The sequence below is a fragment of the Mustela nigripes genome, chromosome 9, assembly GCF_022355385.1.
Source record: "Mustela nigripes isolate SB6536 chromosome 9, MUSNIG.SB6536, whole genome shotgun sequence".
NCBI classification, from domain to species: Eukaryota; Metazoa; Chordata; class Mammalia; order Carnivora; family Mustelidae; genus Mustela; species Mustela nigripes.
The window spans coordinates 45,806,337-45,827,669 of record NC_081565.1 but is presented as its reverse complement, the minus strand read 5'-3'; the positions used below and the strand labels follow the sequence as shown (position 1 = coordinate 45,827,669).

The 21,333-nt window shown below is 37.3% G+C and overlaps 1 long non-coding RNA gene across 1 annotated transcript in view; it reads right to left on the bottom strand.

Annotated features, from left to right (window-relative positions):
• The window catches only part of LOC132025110 (uncharacterized), a 63,402-nt gene that overhangs the window by 20,943 nt on the left and 21,126 nt on the right, over positions 1-21,333 (bottom strand). The window contains exon 3 of the long non-coding RNA XR_009406420.1: positions 20,439-20,570. This is a non-coding gene — a long non-coding RNA (uncharacterized LOC132025110). The remainder of the gene's footprint in view (positions 1-20,438; positions 20,571-21,333) is intronic.

Here is a 21,333-nt window from a genome sequence, read left to right as displayed (position 1 = left end):
GCGGGACCTGAGGCCACGCTGACCCCGTGTGGGCTTTGCCCCGGGTAGCCTCTGAAGCAATGTCCCTCATCTGTTTCCAGAATTGCTGTTCTTCTTCTCTTCGATCTGCCGATGGATTTTCAGGTGTTTGCAATCTTTAGATAAGCTATCTAGCTGATCTCCGGCTAGCTGAAGTAGTCTCAGCCTGCTACTTCTCCGCCATCTTGACTCCTCCTCCCTCCTCTTTCTTATTTTAATGTTTTTAAACTATTTTATCTTATTAATAGCTTTAAAAAATCTTTTAAAATTTTCACTTAAAATATATATATATACTTTTATATATATGTATTTTTCACCCTTTCTTTCTTCTCCCCCCAGTTTTGAGTCTCTTTAGATTTGGGTAATATATGTTTTTCTGGGGTTGTTACTACTCTTTTAGTATTTTGTTCTCTCATTCATCTATTGTTATCTGGATAAAATGACAAGAAGGAAAAACTCACCACAAAAAAAGAACAAGAGGCAGTACTGATGGCTAGGGATCTAATCAATACAAACATTATTATAGATGTCAGAACTAGAGTTCATAATGATGATTATGAAGGCATTAGCTGGGCTTGAAAAAAAAGCATGGAGGATACAAAGAATCCCTTTCTGGAGCAATTGACATCCCTTTCTGGAGAAATAAAAGAAATAAAATTTAACCAAGTTGAAATAAAAAAAGTTATTAAGGAGGTGCAATTAAAAAAAAAGGTTCTTACTGCTAAGAAAAATGAGGCAGAAGAGAGAATTAGTGATATACAAGACTAAATAATGGAGAATATAGAAGTCGGGCAAAAGAGACAATAACTACTGGACCATGAGGGAAGAATTGGAGACACAAGTGATACCATAAGACAAAATAATATTAGAATAATTGGGATCCCAGAAGAAGAAAGAGATATACAGGCAGAAGGTATACTGTAGTAAATGATAGCAGAGAATTTCCCTAATTTGGTGAAGGGAACAAGCATCAACCCAGGAAGCACAGAGCACTCCCCTCAAAATCAATAAAAATAGGCCAACACCCCATCATCTAATAGTAAAACTTACAATTCTCAGTGACAAAGTGAAAATCTTGATGGCAGCTTGGGACAAGAGGTCTCAACATCACTGTAACATACAATGGTAGAAATAATAGATTGGCAGGAGACCTATCCATAGAGACCTGGCAGGCCAGAAAGGACTGCCATTATATATTCAGAGCACTAAGTGAGAAAAATATACAGCCAAGAATATGATATCCAGCTAGGTTGTCACTGAAGATAGGAGATATAAAGTTTCCAGGACCAAAAAAAAAAAAAAAAAAAAAAAAACCCTAAAAAATTTGCAAACACCAAAGCAGCCCTGTAGGAAATATTGAAAGGGGTACTCTAGGCAAATAGAGAGCCTAAAAGTAACAGACCAGAAAGGAACAGAGAAAATATACAGTAATAGTCACCTTACAGGCAATACAATGGCACTAAATTAATATCTTTCAATGTTCTCCTGAATGTAAATGTGCTAAATTCCCCCAATCAAAAGATACAGGGTATGAGAATGGATAAAAAGATAAGAACCATCCATATGCTGTCTGCAATAAACTCATTTCAGACACAAAGATACCTACAGATTTAAAGTGAGGGGTTGGAAAACAATTTACCATTCTAATGGACATCAAAAGAAAGCTGGGGTGGCAATCCTTGTACCACATAAATTAAATTTTAAGTCAAAAACTATAATAAGAGATGAGGAAGGACACTCTATCATACTCAAAGAGTCTGTCCAACAAGAAGGTCTAACAATTTTAAATTATCTATGCCCCTAACATGGGAGCAGCCAACCACATAAACTAAATAATTACAAAATCTAAGAAACACATCAACAATAATACAATAATAGCAAGGGATTTTAACATCCCCCTCACTGAAATGGACAGATCATCCAAGCAAAAGATCAATAAGGAAATAAAAGCCTTAAATGACACACTGGACCAGATGGATATCACAGATATATTCAGAACATTCCATCCCAAAGCAACAGAATACACATACACATTCTTCTCTAGTGCACATGGAATATTCTCCAGAATAGATCACATCCTGGGTCATAAATCAGGTCTCAACCAGTACCAAAAGAACTGGATCATTCCCTGCTTATTTTCAGACCATAGTACTTTGAAACTAGAACACAATCATAAGAGGAAAGTTGGAAAGAACTCAAGTATATGGAGTGTAAGGAGCATCCTAATAAAGAATGAATGGGTCAACTACGAATTTAAAGAGGAATTAAAAAGAATTCATGGAAACAAATGAAAATGAAAACACAACTGCTCAAAATCTTTGGGACACAACAAAGACAGTCCTGAGAGGAAAGTATATAGCAATCCCTGCCTTTCTCAAGAAATAAGAAAGGTCTCAAATATGCAACCTAACCCTACACCTAAAGGAGGTGGAGAAAGAATGTCAAAGAAAGCCTAAACCCAGCAGGAGAAGAGAAATAATAAAGATCAGAGCAGAAATCAATGAAATAGAAACTAAAAGAACAGTAGAACAAATCAATGAAACTAGGAGCTGATTCTTTAAAAGAATTAATAAGATTGATAAATCCTGGCCAGATTTATCAATAAGAAAAGAGAAAGTCATGAATGAAAGAAGAGAAATCACAACCAACACCAAAGAAATACAAACAGTTATAAGACATATTATTAGCAACCATACACCAGCAAATCTGACAATCTGGAAGAAATAGATGCATTTCTAGAGATGTATAAGCTACCAAAACTGAACCAGGAATACATAGAAAACCTGAACAGACCCATAACCAGGAAGACTGAAACAGTCATCAAAAATCTCTCAACAAACAAGAGTCCAGGGCCAGACAGCATCCCAGGGAATTTACCAAACATTTAAAGAATTAATTCCTATTCTCCTGAAACTGTTCCAAAAAATAGAAACAGAAGGAAAACTTTCAAACTTATTTCATTAGGCCAGCGTTACCTTCATCCCAAAACCAGACAAAGACCCCATCAAAAAGAAGAATTACAGACCAATATCCTTGTTGGACACGGATGCAAAAATTCTCACCAAAATAGTAGCCAAGAGGATCCAACGGTACATTAAAAGGATTATTCGCCACTACCCAGTGGAATTTATTCCTGGGCTGCAAGGTTGGTTCAACATCCGCAAATCAATCAATGTGATACAATGCATTAATAAAAGAAAGAACAAGAACCATATGATACTCTCAATAGATGCTGAAAAAGCATTTGACAAAGTACAGCATCCTTTCCTGATCAAAACTCCTCAAAGGGTAGGCATAGAGAGTGCATACCTCAATATCCTCAAAGTCACCTATGAAAAACCCACAGCGGATATCATTCTCAATGGAGAAAAACTGAGAGCTTTTCCCCTAAGGCCAGGAAAATGGCAGGGATGTCCACTATCACCACTGCTATTCAACATAGTACTAGAAGTCTTAGCCTCAGCAATCAGACAACAAAAAAACTAAAGGCATCGGAACTGGCAAAGAAGTCCAACTCTCACTCTTTGCAGATGATATGATACTTTATGTGAAAACACAAAAGACTCCACTCCAAAACGCTAGAACTCAGGAATTCAGGAATGTGGCAGGATATAAAATCAGTGCCCAGAAATCAGCTGCATTTCTATACACCAATAGCAAGACAGAAGAGAAATTAAGGAGTCCACCCCATTTACAACTGCACGCAAAACCATAAGATACCTATGAAATAAACCTAACCAAAGAGGCAAAGAATCTGTACTCAGAAAACTATAAAGTACTCATGAAAGAAATTGAGGAAAACACAAAGAAATGGAAAAACATTCCATGCTCGTGGATTGGAAAAACAAATATTGTAATATGTCTATGCTACCTAAAGCAATCTACACATTTAATGTAATCCCTATCAAAATATCATCAGTGTTTTTCAAAGAAATGGAACAAATAATCCTAACATTTATATGGAACCAGAAAAGAGGCTGAATAGCCAGAGGAATGTTGAAAAAGCCAAAGTTGGTGGCATCAGACTTCAAGCTCTATTAAAAAGCTGTCATCATCAAGACAGTATGGTACTGGCACAAAAACAGACAAAACCATCAATGGAACAGGATAAAGAGCCCAGAAATAGACCCTTAACTCTACAGTCAACTAACCTTCGACAAAGCAGGAAAGAATGTTCAATGGAAAAAAGTCTCTTCAACAAATGGTGGGAAAACTGGATGGCTACAGGCAGAAGAATGAAACTAGACCATTTCCTTACACCCCACACAGAAACAGACTCAAAATGGATGAAAGACCACAATGTGAGACAGGAATCCAACAAAATCCTTGAGAAGAACACAAGTAGCAACCTCTTCGACCTCAGCCACAGCAACTTCTTCCTATAAACATCACAAAAGGTAAGGGAAGCAAGGGCAAAAATAAACTACTGGGACTTTATCAAGATCAAAAGCTTTTGCACAGTAAAGGAAATAGTCAACAAAACCAAAAGACAACCAAGAGAATGGGAGAAGATATTTGCAAATGGCCTATCAGATAAAGGGCTAGTCTCCAAAATTTATAAAGAACCTATCAAAAGTCAAAAACCCAAAGAACAAATAATCCAATCAAGAAATGGGCAGAAGACATGAACAGATATTTTTTGCAAAAAAGACATCCAGATGGCCAACAGGCACATGAAAAAGTGCTCAACATCATTCGGCATCAAGGAAATAGAAATCAAAACCACAGTGAGATACCACCTTACACCAGTCATAATGGCTAAAATTAAACAGTCAGGAAATGACAGATGTTGCTGAGGATGCAGAGAAAGAGGAACCTTCCTACACTGCTGATGGGAATGCAAGTTGGTCCAGTCACTATGGTAAACAGTATGTAGGTTCCTCAAAAAATTGAAAATAGTGCTACCGTATGACCAAGCAATTGTACTACTTAGTGTTTCCCCTAAAGATACAAATGTCGTGATCTGAAGGGTCATGTAAACCCGAATGTTTAAAGGAGCAATGTCAACAAGAGCCAACTATGGAAAGAACCATACAATGGTATACCATGCAGCCATCCAAAAAACCCCTCAATATTGCCATTTACAACAATGTGGATGGAAATAGAGGGTATCATGTTAAGCGAAATAAGTCAAGCAGAGAAAGATAATAATCATACGATCTCTCTGATATGAGGAATTGGAGAAGTAGGGCACACACGGGATTGTGGGGGGTAGGGAAAGAAAAATCGGAACAAGATGGGACCGGGGGATGCGAAGACAAACCATAAGAGACTCATAATCTCACGAAGCAAACTGAGAGTTGCTGGGAGGGGTGGGGGGAGTGATAGGGTGGCTGGCTTATGGACATTGGGGAGGGCACGTGCTATGGTAAGTGCTGTGAATTGTGTAAGACTGATGATTCAGACCTGTACCCCTGAAGCAAATTAATACATTATATGTTAATAAAAAAATTTAAAAATTGAAAAAAAATGTTTAAAAAGAAAAAAAATAATCAAAGGATGATGTTTTCCTTGCAAATTATCAAGACATAGTATAATACTACTGTAATTTGAATATTACCATTTTGGTTATTAATTAAAAATAAGTAAGTAAAGATCCAAAACCCAACCCATGGATATATGAGAATACATACTTAAAATATATTCAAACCCTTTTAGTACTGTAAGATTTAACACTTCAAATTGGTAAGAGAAAGATAAATATTCAATGTAATTATGAAAGTAATTGGCTATATAAGAGTAAAGCTAGATTTTCACTTTACAGAATTCACAAAAGCCAGTTTCAAATAAATTACATAAATAAAGAAAATTACAAAATATTTAAAGTAAATATTGAAGAATACTTAATCCTTTAGGATATGATAGGCCTTTAAAAGGCATACACAAAGGAAAAACTCATGAAGGAAAAAGCTAACAAACCTGGCAACATCCAAACTAAAATCTACTGAAAAGTGAGAACACCACAAACAAATTAAAAATAAGTAATTCACCAGAAGAAATATTTGCATCTTGTGTAACAGAAAAAAGACTAGTAATCATATAAATAACATCTATAAAATAAAATAAACCAACAGACTTATAGTTTAAAGGAAAAAATAGGTAATTTACAGATAAGCAAATAGCCAATTTACCTATAAAACATATGCAATAGCAAAAGTAAACTTCTTTGATCAGATATAATATGGATCATAGTTACAATATTGAGAAGTAGAACCAAACTGCCCCCAAACATTTACTAAATAATAATATTAATAAAAACAAATACACTCCCAAATACATGTACATACAATTAACACGTATGTAAATGGATGCAAACATTTTGGTGTAATAGGGTTAGAAGAAGCAGGTGGACATGAAAAAGATTGGGGGCATAGAGAAAGATGGTATGTCTATAATATTTTTTTTTCAAGATAAATGTTATTACTTACATAATTTAAAAAATCAATGTCCAAATATAAAAAGAAGTCACCAGATGCGCCACTCAAAGGTAAAACCTTTCAATTTCAGACGCTAGACAAAGGGTAAACTAAACATAAAGCAACCAGAAAGAAAATATTTTTAAAATAGGGGATATAAGCTAATGAAGTGAAGAACAGTAAAACAGAGAAATCAGTCAAACCAGCAGTGTATACTTTGAAAAGATTAAAAAGATCAACAACTGACAAACCTATTGTTAAACTGATTAAAAGAAAAAAAACCTCAAACTACTAAAATTAAGAATGAAAGAAGAAATTTCCACTGATGTTACAGGAATAAAAAGGTTTATGTAACAGGGCACCTAGGCAGTTCAGTCTGTTAAGCATCTTACTCTGGGTTTCAGCTCAGCTCGTGATCTCAGGGTCCTGGGATCAAGCCCCACGCTGGGCTTCAAGCTCCGCAGGGAGTCTGTCTGAGGATTCTCTCCCTCTTCCTCTCCTCCTCTCTGCTCATGCAGACTCACTAATGTGCTCTCTCCTTCTCAAATAAATACATCTTTTAAAAAAAAGGTTTATGTAAGAATATTATAAGCAACTATATACAAAATATTAAATACCTTAGATTAAATGGAAAGATTCATAGTCCAAAATTAGACAAAGATACCACAAGATAAGAAAACTATAGACCAGTATTTCTTATTAATTAAATGCAAAAATGTTTAAAATACTGAAAAGACTGAATCTAGCAATATGCATAAAGGAATATAAATCATGACCAAGTGACATTAAGCTCAGGAATGGGAGGTAGCATTAACATTCAAAAATCAGTGTAACATAACATATCAAGAGAATAAAGCACAGACCCACAAAATCATCTCAATAGACACAAAAAAAGTATATGGCAAAATATAAAATCTTTTCATAATAAAAACATTCAACAAAGTACAAACGGAAGGGATCTTCCTTCTATTGATAAAAGAGCATCTACAAAAAAAACCTCACAATCTCCATACTTAATAATGAAAATTAAATTAAATTAAATTAAAAAACAATAATGAGTGACAAATGCTTTCTCCCTAAGATCAAGAAAAAGACAAGGGTGTCTGAGCTTACCACTTTCATTCAGCATTGTACTGGATGTCCTGACTAAGGCAATCAGGCAAGAATATCCAGACTGGAAAGAATAAGCAAAGCTATGACTATTTGTAGACAATAATCTTGTACGTAGGAAAATCCCAAGTCTCTAAGTCAGTAAAAATCTTCCAGAACTAATTAATTAGCAAGGTAACAAAAAAAAAAATCAATATAGGAAAATCAGTCCTATTTCTATACCCTTACAATAAAGAATTTGAAAATGAACTTGAGAAAACAATTCCACTGACAATAGGATTAAAAATAATAAAATACTGGGGTGCCTGGGTAGCTCACTTGGTTGCTAGAAGGGTGGGAGGAGGGATAGGGTGGCTGGTTTTGTTAGCATCTAACTCTTGGTTTCAATTCGGGTCACAATCCGAGGAACATGAAATCAAGCCCCATATCGGGTTCTGAACTCAGGGCAGAGTCAGATTCTCTCCCTTCTTCTCCTTCCGCCCTTCCCTCCTCAAATCAACCCATCAATCTTAGGAATAATTTAATAAATCAAGGGCTAAAATTATGTTCTGCAAAACTACAAAATGTTGTTGGAAGAGATTAAAGGTCTATGTAAAGACATCCCAGTTTCATGGATCAGAAGACCTAATATTGTTCAGATGGCACATTCCTTAGATCTTTGATCTATAGAGTTAAACAGTATCAAAAGCTCTGCTGACTTCTTTGCAGAAATTGATAAGCTGATCCTAAGATTCACCTGGATGAATCAACATCAGTTGGATGCTGATGAACCAACAAAAGTTGGAAGACTCATATTCCTGATTTCAAAATGCACTACAAAACTACAGGCTTCAAGACAGTGTGGTACTGACATAAAAAATGGGCACACAGATCAATGGAATAGAATCAAGAGCCCACACATAAACTCATATACCTATGGTCAACTGGTTTTTGACAGGAGCGCCAGGACCATACAACAGGAAAATAACAGTCTTTTCAACAAATGGCACTGGGAAAACTGGATAGCCACATGAAAAAGAACAAGGCTGGACCCCAATCTCACACCATTTACAAATTAACTCAAAAATGAATCAAGGCCTAAATATGAGTTAACCTACAGACTCTTAAAAGAAACATAGGTGCTGATCTCCTCATGCCTTTGGATTTGGCACTGGTTTCTGAGATACATCCTAATGCACAAAGAACACTGGTAAATTGGACTTCACGAAAATTAAAAAGTTCTGTGGGTTAAAGAATATTATGAAGAAAATGGAAAGACAATCCATAATCCATAGAATGGGGAATTTGATATGTAAATCATACATATGATAAGAGATTTGTATCTAGAATATATAAAGGACTCTTAAAACTCAGTAGTAAGGAGATAATCAAACTTAAAAATGGGCAAAGGTAAGAATAGACATTTCTCAAACAGATATATAAATGACCAATAAGCCACTAAAAGGATGCTTAACTTCATTAGCCTTGATATTAATGCAAACCAAAACCACAATGAAATATCGTGCCATACCCACTAGGACAGCTATAATCATAGGGATAAATACAGGCATTGATGAGGATCTGAAAAAAGCGTAACCCTCATACTCTGCTGGAAGAAATTTAACATTGTACAGCCTTTTTGAAAAATAGTCTGGTGAAACAGAGTTTCCAAATGACCTAAGAATTGTACTCTTGGGTATAAATCCTAGAGAAATGGAAACACGTTCACATAAGAACTTATACATAAATGTTCACAGTAGCATTATTCATAATAGTCAAAAGGTGGAAACTCAGATGTCTTCCAACTGATTAATGGCTGAATTATGGTATATTCATACAATTAAAAGTTATTCATCCATAAAAATGAAGTTATGATTTATGTTATGACAAACAAGAATCTTGAAAACATTATGTTAAAGAATAGAAGCCCGACACAGAAAGCCATATATTGTATGATTCCATGTATATGAAATGTCCAGAAGGAGTAAATACATAGAAACACAAAGTGGATTAGTGTTTGCCTAGGGCTTTCACAGTTGGGAAGAAGTACGCAGTGACTATTACTGCATACTTACTACTTAACTTCATTAGCCTTGATATTAATGCAAACCAAAACCACAAAACCACATGGGATTTCTCTTAGAGATGATAAAATATTCTACAAGTGGTTATATTGACAGTTTCATAAAGCTATTATACCATAACCATTGGGTTGTACACTTTTTTTTTGGAGTGTCCACTTTAAATAAGCAAATTGTATTATATATGAATTATAGCTCAACAAACCTGTTTAAAAAGCGAGGATAGGGGCGCCTGGGTGGCTCAGTGGGTTAAAACCTCTGCCTTCGGCTCAGGTCATGATCCCAGGGTCCTGGGATCGAGCCCCGTGTCGGACTCTCTGCTCAGCAGAGAGCCTGCTTCTTCCTCTCTTTCTCTCTGCCTGCCTCTCTGCCTACTTGTGATCTCTGTCTGTCAAATAAATAAAATAAAATCTTTAAAATAAATAAATAAATATAAAATAAAATAAAAAGCGAGGATAATATGCACAATACCCCATACCTCCCACTATTTTTTTACAGTTAGATGCAACTAGCTTTACAGCAATTCTCTACCATACTTCCTTTGTGATTTGTCAAACATTTGTAACTTTTGTTTCTATATAAACATGCATAGTTCTCATGTACCTATTTCTTCATCAGATAATCTAAATTCTTTATATATTTAATTAGGAAAGAAAAAGAAAATTACAAAAATATATGGCGATTACTGGAAGCTCTGCTCTTCTGTTGCACAGAAATTATTCCAGGAAAAAATAAAAACTGGGCAAGAAACTGGAGAAATAGGCTAACATTGGAAGAGATTACTGCTTCCAAGGACAAAGAAGGAACCGTCTGTAACACACATCTTTATTTAGCAATAAAGATCTTGTTCCTAAGAGGAAAATACCTCTTGAGCTAAACCAAATAGGCCCCTCCACTAGGAGAGGGGATTCGGCCTCCCACTTGACTCCAAAGAAGTGGATTTCACGAGTCTACATGCAACCCAGAATTGAGCCACATTATCTACTCACAATAAAATTGTGGGCCTTAAGTACCCCATTTTTATTCCTTCATCTTGCCTGCCAGAGATTCTATTGATGAACCAAATAATAGAGGAAAATGTGGATGGCCTATGGCTGCTTCCTTGTCAAAAACAGAAGAAAGAAAGAAAGAAAAGGTCTCCAATTATACACATTAGCCTTAATTTTGGCCTTTGGATGATCAGATAATGTTTCTGCCCATGAAATGAATTCTTGTGGCAAGTCCGTGCTTTTCAGTGTCAAAAATAAAAGCTTCCAATTAACTGTCAAAAGCTTTTCCAGCATCTGGAGACAGGAGTAAATTGGAATCTTTTATATTGGTAGCATTTGACATTATATTAAACAATCTTCTAGGCTTGTCATAGTCCATTCTTCGTATATATCCCAACTGGATTGTGTTTATCAATTGTTTTATTAGGCAATCTAATCTTTTAGTTCAATTTCTACATTTCTTATATTCGAGGGCAGTCAAGGGACACTTTTGCTCCTGTGCAATAATCTTCATGTTGTTTTCATGAGGACAAGGCCGGGGATATTTTTTAGAGTACAAGAGGGGGGTTTTGGTGTGTTTTTTGCTGCTGTTGTTGTGTAGAGGTTTTTTGGCCTTTTCTTCCTTTAGAAAGTCACTCCTGCATAGGGTTACATGCTGCTGTCTCAGCACTGGCAACCAGAGTGTTATCTAGACAATGAATCGGATATTGGAGATTGCTGTAATCTTTTCCACAAGGAAAGGTAAATATCAGAGCCATTGATCCACGCTTACATACTTCTTTCCGAGCCTGAGATTTTCTCTCGAAAATAGAAAATGCTGCATGGAAACATTTCCCATTTCCCAGTATCTTCTCTACTCTCAAGGATTTTCTTTGTTTTACATTTGAAAAGGTAATCAAGTCATACAAATGAGCTCAGGATTTTTCCTTCGCTCTTAACTCCAAAAAAACTTTTCAAGAAAAGTTGGAAGCGAAAAAGCCTCTTTTTTATTTCTTCATATGTTAATATCTGGGGCTATTTTCTCATTTGACTTCTGTTTTCTTTGTTCCTCTTTCGTAAGAATGTCTGCATTTACCACATTTAACTTGTGTTCCTTTTGGATTCATAAACGCATATATTTTTCTTTAATCAAACTCTGTGTTCCCTGGGAAGCTAAAAATTATTCCAGGCTGAGTGTATTATGTATTAACAAATATATATATAGTGAAATCATTTGTATTCATTTTTCAAAATACTTCTCAGCCCAGTTTAGGAAGTCTTTACTTTATTGGGTTTGTTCATTTGAAATTTTTTTGCCACTAAAGTAATTCAAATACACAGATGACCAACCATATAGATGTGAAAAGAATTGGAGCAACTGTAACGTGGGCAGGGGGAGGGGGGATCCGTTTGCAGCAAATGATTAAAGAAAAGCAGTGCTCTGGCATGAACTTCTTGATGCCCTTCCTCCCCTTCTCTGTTTTCTGTCTGAAACACAAGAACAGTTTCCACCTGTCCTGGTCCTTCCTGCAGGGCCAGAACAAGTCCTGGAGTGTTTCAACCAGTAACTCACCCAAAGTCACCAGGTCCCCTGGGGACCGGGGTGAATAAAGGCCTACGCGAACTGAGGAGGTGCCAATCCATAGCCAAAAGCAAAGCTCTGGGTCCAAGAGCAAAGAAAAGTCATTACTGACCAGAATAATGTAGCTAAAAGCAGAGAATGGAAAGTGCTCAGACTCAAGAGAGCAAAACGGGTCAGAATCAGTAGATTACGGAGGAGGCCATGAAAAAGTTGAAGTGATAGCTGAATTTGTCCCTGCCTCTGGCTGTATAACCTCAGGGGAGATGTGAGGGTCTAAAGGCGCTAGGCAGGCTCAGCTACCACCCACCGCTGGACTTCTCAGTCCCCACAGTCAAGGCAACCCCCCCACGGGCACCAGGACTCTAAAGGTGAAGCAGTGACAGGCATTGTGGCTTCCTCTCACTCTTTCTATCTTGCTCCAGCAAAGATTTCCCCTTCACACACTTTGGGAGCCAGGGTCCAAAGGCTCTAACTCCTACCTCCAACCGCCTTCCTCATCAGCGTTCTCATCATCAGTGCACCGAGGGCTCTGGGATTCTGCTCCTAAACCACCAGCAACTTCCGTTCCTTCTGGCCCTGGGAGTTTCCTTTCTATCAGCATTCTTAGACTACATGGTGGAAGGTCTCCTAGAAAACTCTCCCTGTCCTTTCATTATCCTCCAAGTCCCCAGCCACACAAGATTCAACCTCCTTTTTTCTCTAAAACAAAAGTGACAACGTTGGGGATGGGCAAAGTTGAAATGACTTAATATCTCAATAATGAGAGCTCCCCCTTGAGCCTTTGGCATGGATACATGCCGCATTTTTTCTGTTAACATTTTAGGTTATGTTTCAGAAGGCTAATTGGTTTCCTACCAGCTTGTATTCCTGAATTATTTGTAACCGTGAAGTGTGTGATAGGGAACCAGAACCCCATCTTTCTCTGTATTTTTTTAATATAAGGCAGCTCTTTGGGGAAATCTTTATACTTACTAGTATTTTTCACTTATGCCAGAGTATATGACACATCTTTCCCCATGGGGTGGGGCTGTCGAAAATGAAGATGATGTCACAGCTCACATTTACGGGGTACTTACTATGTGGGTCAAATGCTGTGGTAAGTACCGTAATGCATGGACTATCTCATTTAAGCCCCACAACAATTATCCTCATTTTATACATGAGGAAACTAAGGCCCACAGAAATTCATTAACCTTGCCCAAGAGAGAGGGGTAGCCAAAATTCAGGGGGAAAAAAATGAAAAGGGAAAATGAAGAGAAACAATGCTTTTGAGGGGGAATTACTACTAATAACGGTAAGTTAAGGGATATACTCCAGGGCCTCATCTTAGCAAACTGGTGGCCTGGAAGCCTCTCCGCCCTGACGTAAGGGTACTCCCTTGATTTAGGGATGTCACAATACGGGTCAAGGTACTGGCAAGCTTCCTTCTGGATGGAGTCAATGAATGAGACCTGGAGTGCTTCTGGCAGCAGGAGAAACTTTAGAGAATAGAAATGTGCTTTTCTGCAAGACCCATTTCCACCCCTGAATGCTCCATGGCCTGGATGTGGACCATACACTCAAAGGAACTGTAGCTGCAGTCAGCGGCACTGGCCTGGTTTCATTCTTTAATACAAGAGTGGATGCCTTGCTGAAAAGAATTTGTGGATCAGGCTGTCAATATTTGATCAATCAAGTGGAGAGTTCAAATATGGCCTTCGGCACAGGGTATAACAGGGAAAACCCACAATATTTGTTCTAATGCCATCATGGTTATTATCATTAGGTAACAGTAGGTAAGCATTTGGACTCTGGAGTCAGACTGCCTAAGGTTTAAGTCTAGGAAGCACTACTTACTACAGTGTATTCTTAAGTAAATTATTTAACATTTCTCTGCCTCTGCTTGTCTGAAAAACAGAGGTAATAACAGCACCGATTTTATCAGATGTCTCTGAGGAGCCAACGTGAGTAAACTAATACTTTTCCTTGGCACTTGGTTGGCAATCCATAAATATTAATTAGTATCATTACTATCATCATCACTGTCAACAGCATCTGTGTCCCAGGATTTGGAGGTGACAGGAAGTGACTGGATGAGAACATGCTAAGCTTCAGCAGCAAAGATGGCCTGGATAGCCATGGAGGCTAAACTCTCACCAGCCAAACCCCCATGCTCAGAATATGACCCAAGGGGTTCAACCACTTCCCTTTGCCACCATCCCAGAGCAAAGCCTCATTATTTCCTACCTGTGTTATTGCAAAATACTCCAGACTGGTCTCCCTAACTCTGGTCTTCCTTCTCTATCAACACTGCTAGCAAACCAGTCTTTCTGCTTGAAGGCATGGTTCTTGTCTCACAGCCTACCTTCCTTAGCCTGGTACGGTACCTTGCGCTAGACCACACACTATGGAGATACCACGCCAAACTTTTTTGAGATCACTGCATGAGTTCCCTTCACAGGGTGGGAAATGGCATCAGTAAAAGAAGAAGAGGGACCCTGGCCATTGAAATGGCAGTGACTTGTTAGTAGTAGCAAATTCCACTCTCTTTCCAAAGCACTTTAGCATGCTCTTGAAGAGAGGAAAAGCAGGTAATAACTCTATTTTAAAGGGAAGGAAACTAAAGATGGCTTACAGACATGACTCAGCCAAGGTAGGGCTTCATTCTATAGGGCAAACTGGGTCCCAAAGCATCTCAGCTAGTTTCACTTTGTCTCTTTTCTGTAACTATTCAGAAAAGACCACATTACATCGCCCGATGAATTGTGTCCGGTGTGGCTAGAATGATAATGGTAACCATTTACTGAGTAATTTCTAACTGTCAAGAACCATGCTTAGCATTCTGCATGGGTTATATAATTTGATTCTCTCAACAACCATAGTTGTCTATTTTTCAAAAGAATAAACATGAATATCAGCAGATATTAAATCACCAGCCCAGGATAACTCAACGATATCAAGTGAACAGAGAGGGTTGCCAGCACAGCGATCTCAGCAGCCCCTCTGGCCTTCTTGGCACTTGGAATCTCTGGGTTTCTGGCTGCACCTTGAACCAGTAACCAGAGATTGCCTTACAAAATAATTTGAGCTTTACCTACATAAGGTGTACTGATGCAAGAATTATGTAATAATTTAGAAATGCATCTAAATCATGTTTTATTTTTTAGAGTCTATCATCTCAAATTCTTCTTTTTTTATTACTCAGATTTTATTTGTATTTTTTCACCTGAGAGTTCCTTAAGTAAAAATAATAAATGCAATTTCACTTCAAAAAAACACTTTGTAATGAGTGTTTTTCATTTGTTTTGCTCATGAAATGAATTCTTTCTTGTTCTAGGTTTGATATTGTGGTTCCAGGACATTCTTGCCTAGACCATAGTTTTTCTGCTTAGTACAAAAGCTACCAAGAGTATCCTCACACACTTGAATATCAATTGTATCTCTTCTTCTTCTTTTTTTTTTTAAATTTTTATTTATTTATTTGACAGACAGCACAGAGAGGCAGGCAGAGAGAGAAGGGAGAAGCAGGCTCCCCGCTGAGCAGAGAGCCGGATGCGGAGCTTGATCCCAGGACCCTGAGACAGAGGCTTAACCCACTGAGCCATCCAGGCGCCCCTGTATCTCTTCTTTAATTCATATATTTTTTCCATTTGAATATATTTTACACATCAAGGACATTAACCCAGTCTCTTATTTGTGGCACCTTTTTAAAAATGGGTTTGTTGCTTGACACTGACAATGATGGGTTATATAGATGGTTTATATAGAAGTGTAATATATATAGAATTAAATGAATGGGTATTTTTTTCTTTTTTTTTTTTTTAAAGATTTCTAAATTTATTTGACAGAGAGAAAGAGAGAGCGCACAAGCAGGGGGAGTGGTAAGCAGAGGGAGAAGCAGCCTCACCGATGAACAGGGAGCCTAACACAGGACTTGATCCCAGGACCCTGAGATCATAACCTGAATTGAAAGCAGACATTTAACCCACTGGGCCACCCAGGCATGTAGTGGATAGGTTTGTGCTTTTTCCCATTGCTTTTATGCTTAGAAAGTCCTTCCCTATCTCTCAGAGAAATAATCTGCCCACATTATCTTCAGTTATTTCTATGTTTTTGTTTTGTTTTGTTTTTTTAAGATTTTTGTTTATTTATTTGAGAGACAGACAGATAGGGAGCAAGAACATGAGTGGGAAGGAGAGGGAGAAGCAGGCTCCCCACCGAGCTGGGAGCTGATGCAGGGCTTGATACCAGGACCCTGGGATCATGACATGAGCAGAAGGCAGATGCTTAACTGACTGAGCAACTGGGACTCTCCATTTCTAAATTATTTCTAGATATCCATTCTTTCCTGCGCCTTCCTCCAGTTACGTTCTCTGTTTATCCATCATTTATCTTTCTCACTCCCTCTCTCTTTTATTCTTTTATTACTTAACTTTTATCTCTTTTTGACATAAATCATGAGATAAGGATCAACACTTCTATTTTACAAAATAGTTTACCACTAGTAGTCACTATTCTTTGAATAACTCCATGCCCTCCTTCTGTTTACTTTTATCACTTTATTGTATACCAAATCCTTGTATATTTTCAGATTTGTTTTCAGGGTCACAATTCTGGGGTCACTCTTCTTTTTTCAGGCAACACTGTATTTCTTATATTCTTATAATCAATTCCATTTGGTCATAATTTATTATTCTATTATATATATCTGTATATGATTTGCTAGTGTTTTAGCTAGGTCTTTTGTTTTGTGTTTGTTCATGAGTGAAAATATGTATAGTTCAGTGTGCTTATGTGGGAAGAGAGCACCTTTATCAAATTGAATTATTAGTGACAAAGAATAAGCAAACAGCAAAATTTTTCTATCTTCTAACATAGTACAAAAACATGGGAATTATATGGTCCTTAAAAGTTAGAATTTCTATTTGTTCATAAAACTGTGGCCAAATTTTTTTTTCTCCTGTTTGTTAATGGCTTTTTAGGACTTAAGTTTGCTACCTCTTCTATCATCATTTTGATAATTCATAATTTCTCTGAAAATAGTTGACATTATGCTTTTATGTGCTTACTTGATCTGAGTTTTGCATTCACTCTGTCTTTTTGTCTCATTTTTTTAACTGAAAATCCTATGTATGCATTAAACTGTTTAAAAGATGGATTTCTTCCCCAAAAGGATCAGATTTCAAAATCATTAATAAATTCTAATGTTTTGTATTCCCTGATTGCTGATTTTACCTCTTTTTTTTTTTTTTTAAAGATTTTATTTGTCAGAGAGAGAGAGAGAAAGCACACAAGCAGGGAGAATGGCAGGCAGAGGGAGAGAGAGAAGAAGGCTCCCCACTGAGCAAGGAGCCCAATGCAGGACTTGATCCCAGGATTCTGGGATCATGACCTGAGCCAAAGGCGGACCCTCAACTGACTGAGCCACTCGGGCATCCTGCTGATTTTACTTTTATAATTATCTTATTTCACATGGACTTCTTTCTTGGCTTTTCTGATTTCTCCATTTAATGCTTATCCAGTTCCTTTGCTAACTGTGAGGGGCTGTTCTCAGCTATTGAATCCCTTACCTGGCATTCCTTGAAGCATGGTCCCCTTCCTCTGACTTGGAAGCCATCGATGGCTGGGTGGGCGTCCTTCTTGTGCCTCAAGTAACTCTGACCACCACATCTCTCAGACTCTTCTCCCTGCCACTTCTCTTTTTAAGGGCTCATGTGATTATGCCGAGCCCATGTGGATAACCCAGGATACTTGTTCCATTTAGAAGTCAGTGGATTCAGAACTTTAATTCCACCATCAAAATATCCTCACAGCCTACACCAATGAGTGTTTAATTAAATACCAGGTAATTGGGATTTTGGAGGGCCATGATTATAACTTTGCCTGCCAAACACAGTTTTAATTTTTGTTCTCCATTTCAACAGCTTTATTGACAGGCCCTCATAAAAGGCATCATAAATAATTCTTAGAAAGGAATACATTTTTATTCTTCTTTGTTTACTGGTTTGGACATAAATGTAAATGTTGTTACTGTAGAAAATTTGGAAAATAGGGGCGCCTGGGTGGCTCAGTGGGTTAAGCCTCTGCTTTCAGCTCAGGTCATGATCTCAGGGTCCTGGGATCGAGCCCTGTATCTGGCTCTCTGCTCAGCTGGGAAGCTGCATCCCCCCACTCCCCCCGCCGCCTGCCTCTCTGCCTACTTGTGATATCTGTCTGTCAAATATATAAATAAAATCTTTAAAAAAATTTTGGAAAATAAAAATGGAAAAAATCAATCATAATCAACCATAATCCCATCACTTATATACAGTCATTATTAGTATTCATATTTTTCTCTCATTTTCCTCTGCACATATTCATAAAAGTTGAAGTTCAAACTATATGTGCAGTATTATATTCTACTTCTCAAATTAATGTCAGGTTGGGAGCAATTTCTAGCATTTATGTTTACATTGTTTGTATAATTGCCACATAATATTATAGTGACTATATATACTGTATTTTAAAAAAGGCTATAGGGTATTGCAAATTTCTCACTATAAAATAACACTGAATTACATATTTTTACTTTGTTGGTATTTTGGATTTCTTTTTGGATTTCTTTCTGAAGTGTCAAATTGAGGTATTATGTCAGTCTTTTTTTAAGTATTCCTTATACTCTAAAATATTCTTGTAAATTAATAGGATTTTAAAATATGAAGTCAGAAAAAAAAATTAATTAAAAATTAAATATCTTCTCCCATTCCATGGGTTGCCTCTTTGTTTTCTTGGCTGTTTCCTTGGCTGTGCAGAAGCTTTTGATTTTGATGAAGTCCCAAAAGTTCATCTTCGCTTTTGTTTCCTTTGCCTTTGGAGACATATCTTGAAAGAAGTTGCTGTGGCTGATATCGAAGAGATTACTGCCTATGTTCTCCTCTAGGATTCTGATGGATTCCTGTCTCATGCTGAGGTCTTTTATCCATTTTGATAATCAGAATAATCACATTTATAAATACAATTCCATTGCAAATACGCAAAAACCATACTTCTGCAGAGGCAGCTTTTCTCAGGGTATGGTTCCCATTTCTGAGTATACTTGTGGCCTACTATAATAAACCTGAATTTACAAATGTCAGGAAAAGATGGGGTAGTCACTGTTTCTGTTCACCAAATATTTGCTGTTCTCTTTACAGATATATCTTGAGATTTTCTTTCTCTGTGCCCTTGAGTTAGAATCTGGAGATGGTATACAAGGTAGCAGAGCCCCTAGAAGAGACATAATATGAATGGGAACTAAACCTTCCTTCTTTAAGCCACCAAGATTTTAGGATTATTTATTGCATCGAGTAACCTCTCCCATAATCTCCATCATGAGTAGACTGGATATAGCTTCTTTTTCTCTTTTTTTTAAAATTTTTTTTAAGATTATTTATTTATTTATTTGACAGAGAAAGATCACAAAGTAGGCAGAGAGGCAGGCAGAGAGAGAGAGAGGAGGAAGCAGGCTCCCTGCTGAGCAGAGAGCCCGATACGGGACTCGATCCCAGGACCCCGAGATCATGACCTGAGCCGAAGGCAGCGGCTTAACCCACTGAGCCACCCAGGTGCCCCTGGATATAGCGTCTAATCAACAGAAATTAATACAGAGAAATGAATTCCCACTATAACAAAAATATAGCATTAATTAGAAGCTGTAGTGAGAAAACGGCCCATGGAGCTGGAAGAATGGTGATCCATGTTATGTAGAATATTTGGTAAAATGTCATGTGCAGTGTTGTAGAAGGCATACTCCATACTGATAAAATTGGACAACTAGGGGAGTGAGCTGGAAAACAGAACGCTAGTAACATGTTGACCACTATCAGCTCTATATGACATGGTGAGATAAGCTTATGGTAAAGATAAGCTGAAAAATGAACTGGTTGGTTTACAAGCTAGAATAAAAAGGAAATAGAGAGTCCTCTAATTCAAGGGCTGGTAGTGTTATAAGAAATTACTACTCCTCATACTTAAACTATAAAATACATAATTAAGAAAGAGTTTTGAACAACAAAGGCTGATTGAAACTCTGCCTTGCAGATAAATCTAAATTTAGGATATGGCAATAGTGTTAAAAGCTAGTGATAAAAGCTCGGAGTAGATTTATCATGTGTACTCATTTCCTGTTGCTTCTGTGACAAATTACTACAAACTCGATGGCTTAAAATAATACAGATTTACTTTTCTAGTTCTTATAGTCTTAAAAGGCTCTTTCTAGGCTAGAATCAAAGTGTTGGCAGGACTGTGTTCCCTTCTAGAGGCCTGAGGGGATAATCCATTTTCTTACCTTTTCAGCTTCTAAGGCTGCCCATATTCCTTGGCTCCTGGACGCCTTCCACTTTCAAAGTTAGCCATAGCTGGTCAAGTCTTTCTCATATTGCATGAGTTTCCATCAAACTTCCAGAGCTTCCTGACTGACCTATTTTAGACAAAAAGTATAAGCAATAAATATGTTTGTTATGACTAGGGAGTTATTTGTTACTGTAGCATAAATCAGCCTATCCTGTCTGATACAGACTACAAAAACTATTTTTTTAAACACTTTGTAAAAGTTTTATCCTGATGTTTATTTAAATATCTCCTAAGATATATCAATAGGAATTCTTGCATAGGCTTTCTATTTATACATCCTTTTGGGAATACACCTATTGGAGAAAACAAGCTTATATCTTCCCTATTGCCTTCTTCATTTATATCAATTTTAATACATACTTAACAGAGATAAAGAGGTGGAGAATTTATAAGAAAATCAGATTCATTATGTCTGAAGTAGCCCTGTCCTTCACTGCATTAATCAGGATTTCTTTTTTTTTTTTTTTTTTTTTTTTTATTTATTTACTTGAGAGAGAGACAGTGAGAGAGAGCATGAACCCTCGAGGAGAAGGTCAGAGAGAGAAGCAGACTCCCCATGGAGCTGGGAGTCCGATGCGGGACTCGATCCCGAGACTCCAGGATCATGACCTGAGCAAAGGCAGTCGTCCAACCAACTGAGCCACCCAGGCGTCCCTAATCAGGATTTCTTGAACATGGATTACTGGCTGTATTTAATTATGAAACAGAAGTTTAAGGCTTGGGTCTGTCAAATGAGAACCTTTTGAAGGCTAAGGCAGGAGGAATGAAAACCCTATCAAACAGCTCCTGGATTGGGTCACAGGGCCAGGACCTAATAATGTTGTCTACAG